The 17,473-nt window shown below is 42.2% G+C and overlaps 1 protein-coding gene across 2 annotated transcripts in view; it reads right to left on the bottom strand.

Moving 5' to 3' along the window:
• plekha6 (pleckstrin homology domain containing, family A member 6) overlaps positions 1 to 17,473 on the bottom strand; it is an 82,293-nt gene that overhangs the window by 60,953 nt on the left and 3,867 nt on the right. Inside the window, exon 1 of one of the 2 annotated variants that reach the window (XM_068711809.1) lies at positions 3,940 to 4,185. The exons of the other annotated variant lie outside the window; for it this stretch is intronic. The gene's annotated coding sequence lies outside the window, so the exon portion shown is untranslated. Of the gene's footprint in view, positions 1 to 3,939; positions 4,186 to 17,473 lie in introns of those variants that run through there. 2 annotated transcript variants of the gene reach the window in all.

Here is a 17,473-nt window from a genome sequence, read left to right as displayed (position 1 = left end):
TTCACTTTTAATGTGAAGCAGCAGAACATGTTCTGTTTGCCGTACAACGTTGTCATAGGGTGGAAGAGAGAGCTCAGGATTCATAGAGGAGAGAACACTGACAGGTACAGGCCATGTAAATACGTCATCGTTCATTCAGGAAGTAGTGCGTCCTTTATGGAGTGAAGTGAAGGGTGGTGTCCCGACACAGACATGCAGTCCTTATCTTTCACTAACTTTAGGCAGACAGTCTTGATGAGAACACACTGGCATTGTCCCCCCCTCCCTTCGCTTCCTCCTCCTGCTGCTCCCTCTCTCTCGTCTCCTCAGGGACTTGCTAATGGTTCTCTTTGTGTGATTCCTCCTAGTGTCAGTAATGGCCGCCTGTCACAGCTGAACGCCTCGTGCACTCACATCTGTTCAACACACATTCAGAATTCCAAAGGAAAATAACTGAAGATTATATGTATGAATTGGAGTATAGAGTGTAGTGTTTTAGTCTTAGAGTGTGTTTGATTCATAAATGTAGATATAAAGTCATGGCTTTATATTAAAAATAACAGTTTAATGAACCCCGGAACGAGACAAAATGGAAAAAGTTTACAGGGAAACACAGCTCTAACAGCATTTCCTCCAGTATCGATCCTTTTACTTTGCATAAACACAATCCCTCTGAATCCAGAATACAGATTCAGTACGTATTCATCAGATGCATTATGCTTGGATTATAACGTATTAAACAGGTATACAGGTGCATCTCAATGGAAAGTTCGAAAAGTGAATTTATTTCAGTAATTCAAATTCAATTCAAAAAGTAAAAAAAAGTGAAACTCATATATTATATAGATCCATTACACACAGGGTGATATATTTCAAGCGTTTATTTCTTTTAATTTTGATGATTATGGCTTACAGCTAATGAAAACCTAAAATTCAGTATCTGAAAAATGTATTTATCTAAAATTTGAATTTTGTGAATAAGTTGAATATTGTAGACTCATGGTGTCACACTCTGATCAGCTAATGAACTCAAAACACCTGCAAAGGTTTCCTGAGCCTTTAAATGGTCTCAGTCTGGTTCAGTAGGCTACACAATCATGGGGAAGACTATTACTATATATATCATTGACACCCTCCACAAGGAGGGTAAGTCACAAAAGGTCATTGCTAAAGAAGCTGGCTGTTCACAGAGTGCTGTATCCAAGTATGTTAATGGAAAGTTGAGTGGAAGGAAAAAGTGTGCACAACAATGATAACCACAGCTTTGTGAGGATTGTGAAGCAAAGCCCATTCAAGAATTTGGGGGAGATTCACCAGGAGTGGACTGCGGCTGGAGTCAGTGCTTCAAGAGCCTCCACACACAGATGTATCCAGGACATGGGCTACAACAAGCCACTCCTGAACCAGAGACAACGTCAGAAGTGTCTTACCTGGGCTAAGTTACCTGGGCTAAGGAGTAAAAGGACTGGACTGTTGCTCAGTGGTCCAAAGTCCTCTTTTCAGATGAAAGTACATTTTGTATTTAATTTGGAAATCAAGGTCCCAGAGTCTGGAGGAAGAGTGGAGAGGCACACAATCCAAGTTGCTTGAGGTCCAGTGTGAAGTTTCCACAGTCGGTGATGATTTGCGGAGCCATGTCATCTGCTGGTGTTGGTCCACTGTGTTTATGAAGTCCAAAGTCAGTGCAGCCGTCTACCAGGACATTTTAGAGCACTTCATGCTTCCCTCTGCTGACAAGCTTTATGGAGATGCTGATTTAATTTCCAGCAGGACTTGGCACCTGCCCACATTGCCAAAAGTACCAATACCTGGTTTAATGACCACGGTATCACTGTGCTTGATTGGCCAGCAAACTTGCCTGACCTAAACCTGTATTGTCAAGAGGAAGATGAGAGACACCAGACCCAACAATGCAGACGAGCTGAAGGCCGCTATCAAAGCAACCTGGGCTTCCATAACACCTCAGCAGTGCCACAGGCTGACCGCCTTCATGTCACGCCGCATTGATGCAGTATTTCATACAAAAGGAGCCCCGACCAAGTACTGAGTGCATACTGTATACTGTACATGGACATACTTTTCAGTAGGCCAACATTTCTGTATTAAAAATGCTTTTTTTAATTGGTTTTATGTAATATTCTAATTTTCTGAGATACTGAATTATAGGTTTTCATTAGCTGTAAGCCATAATCATCACAATTAAAATAAATAAATGCTTGAAATATATCACCCTGTGTGTAATGAATCTATATAATATATGAGTTTCACTTTTTGAATTGAATTAGTGAAATAACCCTAACCCTAACAAAACCCTACAAAGGTAGACGGACGTGACCATGTAGCAGCCGCAAAAGTCTCGGAAAGGTTGGTGCCCCCAGGAGGTTGCTACGCCACGTGTAGAGTGCACCCTCACTCCCGCTGGCGCGCCCATCTCTTTGTATGCTTGCTGAATTGTTTACACTACCCAGTGAGAGAGCCTACAATTTAAGTATCTTTAAATTGTGGTAATGCAGTTATTTCTTAAGTACAATCTGAATACATGTTCCCTTCACTGGTCTAACTAGATACAGGTGATCTACTTGCTTTGTCTGGTCAGACACTGCATTGGATGTATAAATAGCATAAAGCAGGCAACAGCAATATCATCTGTTATTCAGAGGGTGTGTGTGTGTGTGTGCGGTGATACACACTTGAATTTCTCATTGCAGTCTCCTGTCAGAACACACAGCTACTGAAGCAAACATCCACACAGTGAACCTCAGAGAGACACTTTGATGTTCTCAAGAACACAAATCCATCTTAATACTTTGATCATATGGGGCATGTACAGCAAACGCACACAAACACACATACACCAAGGTCCATAATAAAACTTTATCAGGATGTGCCTCCAACTGTTAACACACACACAGACACACACACACACACTGTATGCATGTCCACACACTGATGACAGAGTGAGGTTGAAGGCATCAAAGCCTTCTCATCCTGCTTTTCTCCTGATCAGCTCTGCTGGGAGGATGAAGTGGAATTGGCTGGGATTAGTTTAATGCTGCCATGTGGCATTCAGCACAGCACCCTGCCAAATGACATGCAGACACACCCACTGAGAATCTCAGTCTATTTTCATCTATAAATGTTTCTGTACCTAGACTCACCCATACTTATGATTCTTTGGTGGTTGCACAATAAATTGTGAGAAACATGTTTAAGTGTAACTCTGATCAACAAAGAAGCAGCCATGTGCATCAACAGAGCTCCTGTTGGCCAAGTTGACATACGGATGGTGGACCTCTCTCTGTTTGCTCGCCTTTGATTGGTCCTTGTCCAATGCAGATATATTGTGAATGGAATAAACGATTGGCCCATTTTGGACAGTCCTACTTTGAAGCACATGTTGTCCTTGTCTATGTTTGTATTCTGTATGGATGGCAAAATCTGTCAGTCAGTGCATAACTTTGGTCCAGATTGTGGTTGCCATGGGGACACTGAGCGACGAACTGCATGTGACCAGCTCAGGTGGCAGCCGCTTGGTCCTCGGTGGCTGCTGAACACCTTGTGTGTCTTCACTGCTGTGCTTGTGCTCATGATGGAGTCTAAGCCGTCCTGGTGCTAATACAGAGTAATACAGACAGGAGGCTTCCAGCCCACATGCTCAAACCCTGAAAAAACCCCAGGTGCACTACATGCAAATCCACTATTAATACATCAATTTCAGCTAACACATTGTTAATCATTTAACCAATAACTGAATAGGTGTTTGCAAATTCAACGTGAAAGCCAACTGAAGGGAGGGTGAAGCAGTGAACACATTGATTTATTCCTGTCTGGACCGACGCTTTGTGTTTATATTTGAATACACTAGTTCTCAGTGGAAATGTTCAGACACAGTACCTTTAGAGCTGATTAAATCACGCAAGCTCAACAGCAACCCAAACACACACACCACACGTCACTTACCAGCCACATGTACAAACGCTGCCACGTCCCTGCTGCCGTCTCTGCACATGTATTCCAACGTGTATGTATTGATCAGTGTGAGGCAGGACAGTGTCCTAACACACCATCAGAACTCAGTCAGAGCCATGCCAAATGTCTCTATCAGCTAACAATAGATCCTCCAGGAAGGAGAGCTGAGTGAGCGGCTGGTTGGATGGATGGAGGAAGGGAGCCTACAGAGCATGCCTGGCACAAAATCCCTGGGTATTATAACATCACATGACCACCCATCCACCGTCAGTCACAGAGCGAGCAGAGGAGATGAAAGAGGCAGAGAGAGGACAAGAGTCAATGGGCGGAGGGGGGCGACGTCACAGTGCTGCTCAAGTCCCCCTTTTCATGACAGTGACCGAGACTCAGAGAGGAGGCATGAGCCAATAAGACTCGAGGAGCCCCTCCCTGAGCAGAAAAGCCAACACTAACACAGGCAAACATGGAGAGGGAGAGACAAAAGACAAGCCCAGAGAGATCCAGCCACAGACAGGAAGAGAAAAGCTGCACTGATTTACATAAATACGGAAAATATTAAAAAGCATACAAAAAGGAGGAAAATCTCATGAAGCTACCAGCTTATATTTACATTTTTCTTTCATGACTTTTATCTAAGATTCCAAGTCAAATTTATTTTCCACATGGAAAATAAATCTATCTAAAATCCAGAGCAGCTAGGAAGTTGTATGTACATTCTATTCTATTTAGGACAGGTGGGGAAAACATGGAGCAACACTATACATACAACTTCCCTCGACATGTCGGCCATTTGCTGGATAAAAACAAAGTAGGTTTGAAACATTTCATTTTTTCAGGTTAAGTGACAAACTGATCTGAGTTTGTAATTTTATTATATTATTAATTCTACATATTTTTATATAAATACCACCCCTGTTTAATATCCATGAGTAGGCTAAATAACAGAAACACCTCTCTGTTTAATGCAATTTAACAGCACCACAAACTACATCCTCCAAAATGGTCATAGTTGAATCAAAAACTTCCCTCAAACGAAACATTATAACCTTCATGAAGGGAGGATGTAGTGCAGGACTTTGGGGTTAGACTGTGTTAACTTAAGCTCAGTGTAACTACCTGTGTATACACTGTGAGAGCCTTGTTCAGTAATGCTGTGTTCACTAGTAGCACAGCGTATGTGCACCCTCTAGTGGCTCCCCCCTTTAACAACTCGATTTTGAGTGATGAAACTCAAAAGCAGCAGCCGTTGTCTTAACAGGGTAAACACATGTGCAATTGATCAAATTGATTATGGTACCTGTACAAAATCACCTGCTGGAGGATAATCAACATCACAGCACGACACTCCTATTCTGTCTCAGAGACTGTGCACATTCATGCAACGCTATCAACCACAGACTTTATCTTATGAAGAGTGAATTCCCCTTACTCGGCTGGTCCATTCTGCAGTCTTTGTCATCAACAACCTTTTTTACAATAGAGGGCATTGAAAAGGGCATGGAAAAATTATTTTACCCGACAGTGACTGATATAATAGGTGCAGAGAAGTTTCCTCAAACAGTCTATGTTCAATTTGACAATGAAGTAGTTGGCCAACAGCGTAGAAAACAAAGTGTCCATGCCTCAACACAATCTATGACTTCCACAGCTATTAAACCTGAAGAAGATAGGGTCACTAGCAATGGATTGCGTTGACAATTTCCACTCAAACTCGCTTGGGCATGTACAGTACATAGGTAGAAGGTATTACAGTTGATTCAGCCGTGGTTTCCCTTCAGAACATTTTTGCTGCTGGACAAGCGTATGCAGCATTGAGCCGTGTAAGGAATGTCAGGTTTAGTGATTTGAGATTATGAGGACAAGGCTATTTAATGTAAGGACAATATTCAACATGCAATTGAACGAATGGAACCATATTTAACTGACAAAATACACAACACATATTTCCAGCTCATGCTTTTAATTTGTTTCTGATGAATGTGCAAAGCTTGCCTCGTCATATGGCAGATTTAACAGTCTGTACTCAGCATTTGCAGCTTAACTGTATAGCTGTTACAGAAACATGGCTACCTGCTGTTCCCCTTGCCAGTCAACATTGATGGTTAGAACTTTCATAGCCGTGCTCGCAGTCTGTCATATAATAGTAACCATCAAGCATTAATTGACTTGCAAGGCCAACAACATGGTGGTGTTGGCATGTATAGTGCAGATAATTTAAAATACAACATCATGACTCCACCAAATACAATTACAAATTTAGAACGTTTGGTTTACAACTGTGTTTCTTTCAACATACTAATAGCCGTAATTTTTCGCCCACCATCATGTCCAATGTCTTTGTTTAAAGCACATCTACAACAACTGCTGGACTACCTTGATCCACTAAGTGACACACATGCTGTAATGGGAGACTTTCATGACAACATTTTGAAGGCATCCACAATTTGTAATTTCATGACAGACAAACTGTCTCACAGCCAACTACTGAAAAAGGCACATTAATCGACCATGTGTACATAAAAACAACACAGTATGATGTGGAAACTACAGTTTTGCCAGCATATTTCAGTAATCATGACAGCATATGTTCTTTTACCTATAAAACTGACAACTAAAAAAGAAACCCGAAATACAACACTTCGACAGTAATAATATAAGTACACTGTGCAACCAAAAAATTGTGTAGATCAATATCACAATGCATATGTACTAATTAGTGCTGGGCAACGATTACAATGTTTAATTAAATTTGACATTGAAGTTAAGAAGAGTAACTTAGAAGCTTGATGCAGTCTTCTGTCTGTTTATGAAACTACAGCCAGCAAGTGAGAAGCTTAGTTTGTCATAAACTAGAAATGGGGGAAATCAGCGATCCTGGCTCCGTCCTAAATGAAAACAATCCACCTACCAGCAACTCTTAATTTTACAAATTAAGAACATATTTCTTGTTAAACATATTTTAGAAGTTAGACGTGGTTTCATAAGGATTCACGTAGTTCATTGTAAGACACAATGACTTGTGACTGTGAAAGTGGGTGAATCAAACCTGCAGTAAAAACACATTCCGGTTGTCAGCCAGTTGATGGATCTCCACAATATGTTTAACTACATATACAGTGCAGAGAAGAGAGACTGGGTAATCAATTGGGGCCCAGAGGATATTTTTGCCGCTGGTAAATCCAGCCCAGAGGTATTATTATTATTATAGCTCACATCCGACCACAGTGACCTTGCTCAGGCACAATCAGATAGCGTATGTCTTAATGTTTTGTTTGCTTGGTGTCTGTGTGAGTGTCTTCCTCTGCAGCAGTGTTGCCTTACATTCTCATTCTCTGGTATGACTGTTGTTACACATGGTCAAAGAACAAACAAAACAGAGCAACTTTCTATGATGGAACAGTGGCCCAAATAAATCCAGCTCTGTAGAGTGTGTGTATACAGAGCTGCCACGAGGAGCACATAAACGTTCCAAATATGAATCATTTGATCGTTATCTGCCAGCCAGAGCAAAACGATCTCAGGCTAAAAGTTTAAGTTACAAAGAAGCTAAAAGTTGACAACATTAAGTTGGTTGTTGTGCTTGCAGTCTGTCTTGCTTGTTCACCACTCACTTCCAGGGTTCGTGTTCTGTGACTTAGTGTCTGACAAACGTGAAAGTGAAATACTATTTTTTACATTTGATAAAGTGTTTTATTAACTGCCGTGAACATGCATTCATATGCACGTGCACAAAATTAAACTCCAACAGCCTCTATAGGGCCCAGTCCAGAAAATATATGGGTGTGATGACAGTCCTCATAGGCGCATATCATTTAATACAAGACAATCAGCATATAGTCTCAGTCCAGGTATAGTTATAACTCTGGAGTAATGCAAGATGGATTGACATTTAAATTGTTGACGAGCTGGGCATACTGCAGGGCGAAATAGATGCATGCGTCTCTCAGTATAAAATTGACTTTATTGGAATATGTCTACATCTTGTCAACATAAACGTGTCAGCAACTTTTCATGACCGCTCTTCTAAATATAAATTACCCAAATGAATAACTTAAATTACAATAATTGCCATTGCAAAAATGGTCATTAATGGTCTTTGGATTTCAAATTCCTTTTATAACTTGATCATAAAATAAAAAGTTTTGACAACTTTAGTCATAAAATCTGCCATAACAACAAGTTATCTAGAAAAAGTTCTACCATAAATGTGACCATGTGTGCTTATTTAGGAGTCTTTGTTGTGTCCAGGCATTGAGACTGAGTGTGTGTGTTTGGGAGAATTGAAATGGTTAATACACGCTTTGGGTGCTAGGCTGACAACCACCTCCCACCCACCTTCTTACCAGAGCAAATATCTCTCTCCATCTTCTTCAAAAAGAAGGGAAAAAACAGAAATCCACTTGTATAGATAAAGAGAGTGGGTTGGGTAGGGGCGATGTGCAGAATTAGAAGCATCTCTTATTTTGCTTCATCCAAGCCCAAGGACATAGAGCTGCTGAAAGGGGAATTAGTGGGTTGAATCCTGTGTCACAGCCTTGTTACCCTCCTCAAATGGCCAATGTAATGTTCCACTGTAGGAGCCAGGTTACAATTGAAAGATACCTTCAGGTAGTTGGTTTAAGAAAAGCTGTCCATATGTTACCAGCATTGATTAAAAACCACCAACCAACTATTATCATATGATACTGAAACGTCACAGCAGTTTACATCAATGTATGAAAAGTACCAACAAATCTGTGGTGGGTATTTAGAGCTCCCCTGGTCCTCCTGCAGTAAGCTATTCTCAGCATGCTGTAGGCTATATTTACTTATCTTTTGTAGCTAATGAGTCACCCCAGGAGATTTGGTGTCATGACTACTCAAGTCAAGGATTTTTCTGTTTGCTGTTTGTACTGAGATAGATAGATAGATAGATAGATAGATAGATAGATAGATAGATAGATAGATAGATAGATAGATACTTTATTCATCCCCAGGGGGAAATTTGGTTGTTACAGCAGCAAAGATATACTTGAGCTTATATTGAAACTCTGTCACCGAGTCATGCAAAAGTGATGCTAGAAGGGTACGAAGAGCGTCATAGTTTGAGACTTAATGCCACTGACCAAGCTGTTTACACTAAACGCATTCACTCAAAAAGTAACACTATTATTGTGAGAATGTGTTGAGTTTTCCAACCACTCAAAGCGCTTGTCATTATTCACCCATTCACACCTATTCATACACTGATGACAGGGGCTACCATGCAAGGTGCCACCTGCCCATCAGGACTATCTACTCATTCATAACCATTCATATACAGTAGAAGAGTAGGAGCAATTTGGGGTTAGGTGTCTTTCCCAAGGACACATCGACAAGGACTAGTGGAGCCGGTGATTGTTCATCCTCTGATTGAAGGACGACCGTGCCCTACCACTGAGCCACAGTCACCTGTTGTAGTGTTGTTGAGTTATTGTGAAGTAACATTATTGACGCTTTCATAATGTTTAAGTGGTTTTGTTGCCTAAACCTAACGTTAGTTTTGTTATCTAAACCTATGTTTAAGTACGTATTTCATGCAAAATGCCCAAACCTAACTAAATGTTTTGTTTTGTGTCCTAAACACTACCTCTTTGTTTCCATGTTGCTGACACACTCTCTGTTTTAATCTGTCTCTCTGTTCCATAACTTTATAAAAGTGTGTAGCCGAGGGTTATTTTGCACCTATACTTTATAATAGTAATAGAATAACAACACGGGGCTCCGTATTCTGCACCAGGATGGCAACCATTTTATTCTATTTTCACACACTTCACAAGAACCTTTTTCCTCTTCCCGTTCTTCCATTGTATCCTTCACAATAAAAGCCCAAGACACATAAACTTCTTCCTAGAGAGCTCTTAAAGTAACTCAACATAATAACTATATATATTTTTTCCCCCATGTCGCCAAAACACTCTCTTTTAATTTGTCTCTCTGTTCCCCAACTTTACAAAAGTGCAATACTAAATTGCTGGAGTGCACCTTTAAGTGTGTATTTACGTATCTTCAACCTATGGTGAAATGTTTTGTCCATTTTGCAAATGTGTCAAAAAAAATAAAACTTAAAAAAAATAAAAATTAAGTCAATTAAGAGTACATATTTGTGTGAAAACTTGTAAATGGTTTTAAAAGGATAGGGACAAAGAGAAACTAGCAAACAAGATGTAAAAGAAAGTATGCAGCTGCAAAGCATCAGTTAACCTGAGGTAAAGCTAATGCCACGTTCATGTATTTCTCCTCTTTGTTTTTGTTTTTTTGGAAAAAAGAAAGCTCACCACCTTGACATTGATCTGATGCTGTTATTTGGCTACGGAGCGATGCTGTATCTGGAGCGGTCTGGTGTTGACCCAGGCTGACCGGTGGACAGGATGTTCCTGAGCATCCCTTGCGGCATTCAGCTTGTTTATTTTTCTGGCTGAGAGCAGCTAGCCGCCCCCCATCACTCAGCCTCAGCAAGAATGTAAACACATGGAGGATTCATGCACATGTTCTTTAAGGGCTATATCTGCATTTGTACACGTACAAACAAATGTACAGTTTGCATAACACATTAGTGCATGTGAATAATTGTGAATTTCTTGGTATCCTGCTTCACCTGGATGGAAGTTTGGTCTGCTGATAAGTAATGATGGAATTGTAATATTAGTGAATTCATGAACTTAATTTCCCAGTACTCACACATATTTTCTTGACACACCAGATCGCCTCTTTACATAGAAATGTTTGTACTCTTCACCTAAAAAATAGTCAAAGCTACAACACCCAAACAGAGCAGAGACCCAAACGGTTTACACACCGGCAACAGAAATCTGTTTAACCTTCCACATAGCACCTGTCCGATCCGCTAAACACTTTCTAAGCCATTTGCACAACATTGTAAACATTTGCAGCACTGTGTTTATCTAATACCTACAAGAACATCACCCCCTATGCTAGCTAAGGACGGGCCTGCACTGAGGTGGGGTGCAACAAGAAGATAAATGCAGGCATGTTAATGTGGCTGATCTCTTTCAACTTTCACTTTTAATTCACTCCTTTATTTCATTGCTATGTGTGTGGGCTAAGGTGAGGTGACCATTCATACCCAATGTTCAATTTGACTGCTGGGGAAAAAGAAGAGATGCAAATCTATATTTCAATTTCATTAACTTTTCCGCATGCTGTTTAATTAAATGCCATTATAACCTGGCATTTAAAGGTGAAAATCCAAATTCTTTATCAACATGAATGCACATCTGCATTTTATTATTCACTTGGACTTGACTTTTTTTCCCTTTTATTGCACTGACAGTCAATAAATACACAAGTGGAAGATGCACTGATACCAATTGCTCCACTAACAGTAACCCCAAATAGACAGTAAAAAGCAGCAAGAAGATAAGTGGCATTTCTAAAGTGGTGAGAAACTAGCATATGTCCACCGATACAGCCTAATTGAAGACAACACATTTCTAACCCTACTGTATGGTGTTGTCAGAATAGATGATCTGGGAAATCAAGCTAGATGAGGTAACACTACACATCTTGCAGTGACTTCTGGAATACAGTGAATAATGCAAATGATATATAACAATGTGAAGCAATATGAAAGTTTCTTCCAACATTTTAGCATGAGCACACTTCCCCACATGCATGTTTCCTTAACAAGCAACAAGCCTAACAACACAACAATTTATTTATTTATTAATAAATCAACTGACAAGACATTTTGTGTCTTAATATATATAATAACATTAAACCCAAATCAGTCCTGTGCTCCTCATCCTACACAAAGGACATGTTGAGCTTTTGTTTTGATCTGTTGCCTGGCTTTTGTGTTTATACCCTGTGACAATCATGTAAAATATACATCTTAACCCAGATATCGAGAGAAACTGCTTGAAAACCAAATATTTGATATGATACAAATTAAGTTGGATGAGATTTCCTACCTGTGCATCTTAAGTAGTCCAAAATCTGGATATAATACAGCTCAAGTGTGCAACAGTGCATGCACTGTATATATACTATATGACGTAAACAGAAACATGATATGGAAAATGTATGTAGGATTTTGCACATTTTGAGCTTCATGTTACTAACATATAATGCTGCTTATTCTGCCAGTATGTTTTGAATGTTACAATCAGAGGTTATTACATTTTAATGTGTAGAAATATAAAGGCTCTTTCCATAGAGCATACAAGTGATACTGCATCTACTTTTACTTGAGTTGATATCACTTCTACAGTGATCTGGATTATCATTCTTGGTAATAACCACTTACCAGCTGCTCTTTTTACTACCATGTGTTTGCATCCTATATCTGTCCGGTCCTCTGCCCGGCAGGTCACGTAGACATTGGGCAGCTTTCAGGAGCCGTGACCCCACTAACCTCATCTATCCTACTCTCTCAGCTCGGGGCGAGCAAATGGTAGCGGGACGGCTCTGGAACTGCCAGTCGGCAGTGCCGAAAGCTGAGTTCATCTCAGGTTACGCTTCCTTGCTCTCCCTTAACTTTCTTGCTCTAACTGAGACCTGGATCACACCAGAAAACACCACCACACCCGCAGCTCTGTCAGATGTGTACTCTTTCTCTCACACTCCCAGAGCTGCGAGGCATGGTGGTGGTACTGGCCTGCTAATTTCCCCAAAATGAAAATACTCTCTTGTCTCTGTTCCTCAGTTCTCCCCGTCCTCTTTCGAATTTCATGCTGTTACTGTCACTTATCCAGTCAAGCTCACCATTGCTGTTGTGTATCGCCCACCAGGGCCTCTTGGTGAGTTCCTGGAGGAGCTCGACACATTAGTCTCGCACTTCCATGACGATGGCTCGGCGCTCATCCTGCTCGGTGACTTCAACATCCAGACCGATAAGCTTGAACCTCTTCTTTCATTCCTCTCCTCCTTTGACCTTTACCACTCTTCTTCTCCTCCTACCCACAAGGCCGGCAACCAGCTGGATCTTATCTTCACTAGGCACTGTTCTACTGCTAACCTCTCTGTCACTCCCCTCCAGCTCTCTGACCACTATTTCATGTCCTACTCCCTCTCCCTATCCTCTGCTCCATCACTTCCTCCACCTACCCACATGGTTTCTACCCGAAGTCATCTCCGCTCCCTCTCCCCTGCTGATCTTTCTTCTTCTGTCACCTCTGCTCTCCCTGACCCTGAATCCTTCTCTCTCCTATCCCCTGATACTGCTACTGAACTTCTCCTCTCCACCCTTACTTCTTCTTTGGACAAACTCTGTCCCTTCACCTCCAGGCCTGCACGCCCAACTCCACCTGCCCCGTGGCTGTCAGACTCAGTGCGTACTGATAGACGGAGTCTAAGAGAGGCTGAGCGTAAATGGAGAAAAGGCAAACTCCCGGAGGACCTTCTTAACTTCCAAGCTCTTCTTTCCACTTTTTCCTCCTCTCTATCTACTGCTAAAGCTGCGTTCTTCCGCTCTAAAATCCTAACCTCTGCTTCCAATCCTAAAAAACTCTTTGAAACTTTCACTTCACTCCTCCAACCCCCACCCCCTCCTCCTACTTCCTCCCTTCTCCCTGATGATTTCGCCAACTTCTTTGACAAGGTAAACGATATCAGATCCTCCTTCTCTCAGCCCCTCTCTCCCTGTCCAATCCTGCCCCCACAGCTCTCCCTCCCATCTCCACGCCCCATCTTACCCTTTCTGGCTCCTCTCGCCCCTAACGAGGTCCTCAACCTTGTTACATCTAACCGCCCCACCACGTGCTCCCTTGACCCGATCCCTTCCCCTCTTCTTCAGTCTATTGCGACTGAACTCCTTCCTTTCCTCACCCACCTCATCAACACATCTCTTGTTTCAGGATGCTTTCCCACGGCCTTCAAGACCGCCAGAGTCACCCCCCTTCTGAAGAAACCATCACTTGACCCCTCTGATGTCAAGAACTTCAGACCGGTTTCTCTTCTACCCTTTCTATCCAAAACACTTGAGCGTGCTGTCTTTAACCAACTGTCTTCCTATCTCCACCAAAACAGCCTTTTGGACCCCCACCAGTCCGGGTTCGAAGTGGGTCACTCGACAGAGACGGCCCTCCTTGCGGTGACAGAGTCGCTTCACGCCGCGAGAGCTAACTCTCTCTCCTCTGTCCTGATTCTCCTGGACTTGCCTGCGGCGTTTGACACTGAACCATCAAATCCTCCTCTCATCCCTCGAGGGGATGGGCGTCTCAGGCTCTGCACTCTCCCTGTTTGCATCCTACCTGACGGGTCGATCCTACCAGGTGACCTGGAGGGGGGCCGTGTCGAAACCACGCATGCTGACTACGGGGGTTCCGCAAGGGTCAGTCCTGGGCCCCTTTCTCTTCTCGCTCTACACAACATCTCTGGGTTCTGTTATTCGCTCGCATGACTTCTCCTACCATTGTTATGTCGATGACATCCAGCTGGTCTTGTCATTTCCCCCCGGTGACACCCAAGTGGAGACGCGCATCGCTGCGTGTTTGGCTGACATCTCGAAGTGGATGACGACACACCACCTCAAGCTCAACCTAGACAAAACTGAGCTACTGTTCCTCCCGGGGAAGGGGTGCCCGCACCGGGACCTGTCCATCACCATTGATGATACCGTGGTGACGCCAACTCGGACTGCGAGGAACCTGGGTGTGACCCTGGATGACAAACTGTCATTCTCGACAAAAATTTCATCCGTCACACGCTCCTGCAGATTCCTGCTCTACAACATCAGGAGGATTCGTCCCTTCCTGACTGACGAGACGGCGCAGGTTCTCATCCAGGCTCTTGTCATCTCCCGCCTGGACTACTGCAACTCTCTACTCGCCGGAGCCCCGGTGATGGCCATCAGACCTCTGGAGCTTGTCCAGAAAGCCGCAGCTCGCCTGGTGTTCAATCGCCCCAAGTTCTCCCACACAACTTCCTTTCTCCGTTCTCTACACTGGCTACCTGTAAGAGCTTGCATCCAGTTTAAGACTCTGGTGCTAGCCTACAGGGCAGTGAAAGGAACAGCTTCTTCCTATCTCCAGGCCATGGTCAAGCCTTACACCCCCGCCCGACCACTTCGCTCTGCTGCCTCGGGGCGATTGGTTGCCCCGTCGCTCAGAGGTCCTGGCGGCCGATTGACTTGGTCACGGCTGTTTTCTGTCCTGGCCCCACAGTGGTGGAATGAACTTCCCACTGACGTCAGGACAGCGGAGTCGCTGCCCATCTTTCGGCGCAGGCTGAAAACCCACCTCTTCAGGAAGTGCTACCCTGAGCCTTCCACTTAGCACTTATTGTATTCATACTAGCTTGTTGCACTTATTGTATTCGGATTACTTATAGCACTAACTGTTTTTCTTGTTTCTGCACTGTACTTTGGCTCTGAGTTATGCTCTGCTTCATGCTCTTAGATGCTTGTTTGGAAAAGGAAATGTACTTATGACTTCTGGTGACTAGTAGTTCTTTTGATTACCAATGTTGAATGCACTTATTCTAAGTCGTTTTGGATAAAAGCGTCTGCTAAATGACTGTAATGTAATGTACTACACTGTCCCTGACTAGCGCTGCTTTGATGACACAGTACAGCCACGTTGTTTATAAGTAGAAGCCAAGAGCTGTGTCACTCCCTGATCAATTGTGGGTAACTGATCTCCACAAAGCCACGGTCAATGTCTAGCTTAAGATGTCATTATTGAGTTGACTTACACCAAACAATCGTGCTTCCTTTATGGCCATAAAACACTGCTCATATTGTTATAAAATATTTTTTTTGCTGACACTATCACAAGCCCTGGCACACGGCACTGGCGTCCCAAAGACACCACCTGTGTTGAATGGTGATGTGGTCTTTGAAATCTTTTATTTGTATAAAATTTCAGATGCACTTTGAAACTTTTAATAGCATGTTTAAATTATCAACAGGCTATACAAATCATGGTCTGATGGAGCTAGTGAGTGTATGTGAACTGTCACTCTTGTGGTAATGGTGTGGCTGTAGCTCAGTGGATGGAGCGGCTCATCTTTAGACCACAAGCTTGGGAGAGTGATCACTGACTTCTACTGTCTGCATTTTGAAGTGACCTTGAGCGAAACAGTGAACCCTAATTTGCTCCCCGGGTGCCTCACAGCAGCCCATTGCGCCTCAATGCTGAGGATGGGTTCAATGCAGAGGTCAGATTGCATGCATGTACCTCTATGATGATTGAAATAAAGGTCAAGTTTAAGGGTAAAATTGAATGAAAGCAGCATTATAATTTTTTTGTCAGGGGCAGAGCAACAAGTTGTGAGCACAATATTTACATATTAACTTATTCAATTGGTATGGCTAACATGTTAGCAAACAGTTGCCTGATGTATTATACATCCGCTAACTTTATCTGTCTGCTGTTTGGTGCACAGAAGATTTATTTGAGCTCTAGCTGCTGAAAAACAGCTGTCTGCTGCAGCTGAAAATGAGGTTGATGAGAGCACTGAGACAAGGGTGACCATTTTTTCAAACCCCCTAAACGAGAATCTCAAGTGTATTACACGTTCATTCACGCGCCCATTTGCGCTAATACACGCACCATAGGGGTGCTATTGTAAATTGATTTCTGGCCGTCTTAATTGTCTGCATTTCCACTGTGCTTGAACGAAAATGTACTCGAGCAGTGTATGAAAAATGCAATATTTCATTGCTGGGTACTTTACAAAGGCTCGAGTAAGCCTCCTGGAGCTCTTTAGAAAATACTTTTTTGTTAGCATTACAGTTAAATGCTAGTGTACATATGTTCTGTCAGAAATCACAATAACAGCCTTGACAACTACACACTGATTGATTGACACACAGACAGACAAATCAGTGTTGAATTCACGTATATGCATTGTTGATGTTTCGGGTAGTTTGGGGTTTAACGGTTAGGTAATAATGAGTGGACAGACCATGACAAAACACCTTCGTAAGCACTGAAAATAAGTATATTAGTATTATCATTATTTGAATAGTGGTGAAAGCTGGGACAGTTCGGTAGTGAATGTTGAAAACCTTTCAAATATCAGTAAAACATTTTTGTGTATTTTGCCTTTCCATCTAATGAAGCTCTGATGAATATCTCCTTTCCTAACAAAGCATGAACCATGTAAGAGGTTTCGATCATCAAAACCACTTCACATTACCTCCTTAACGGTCTTTTCAGCAGCTTCCCTTCCTGCCCAGCTTTAAATGAGAGTCCCACCATATCAACACCCTGAGGCCATGTCTGCTTGAAACTGGTTTAGTGCCATTTAAGTCTTTTCAAAGTACAGTGAAAATGTTTGATATATGTATTTTCCCTCTGCCCTAAACCTGATCTTTACAGTCTGTTAGTTGGTTAAGCACACAATCACAGCTATTCTCATGCTTATGGAAATGGCAAAAAAGAAATATTTCCCTGGCTCTTTTGTACATCACAATCACAAAACCCCACAAAACAATTACACTTTTATATGATTCATTACTGAGGTTTGTTCTTTCAGTTCAAAAGTATATCTTTAAATTTGACCTGCCTCTTCATATTGCATACTGCTTTTGTCTTTGGAC

This window comes from Cebidichthys violaceus, unplaced genomic scaffold (assembly GCF_023349555.1).
Source record: "Cebidichthys violaceus isolate CVI_PGR_0920_01 unplaced genomic scaffold, fCebVio1.0.p SCAF_17, whole genome shotgun sequence".
In the NCBI taxonomy this organism is placed as follows: Eukaryota; Metazoa; Chordata; class Actinopteri; order Perciformes; family Stichaeidae; genus Cebidichthys; species Cebidichthys violaceus.
Note: the sequence above shows the minus strand (reverse complement) of the source record. Positions and strands in the feature narration are given on the sequence as shown.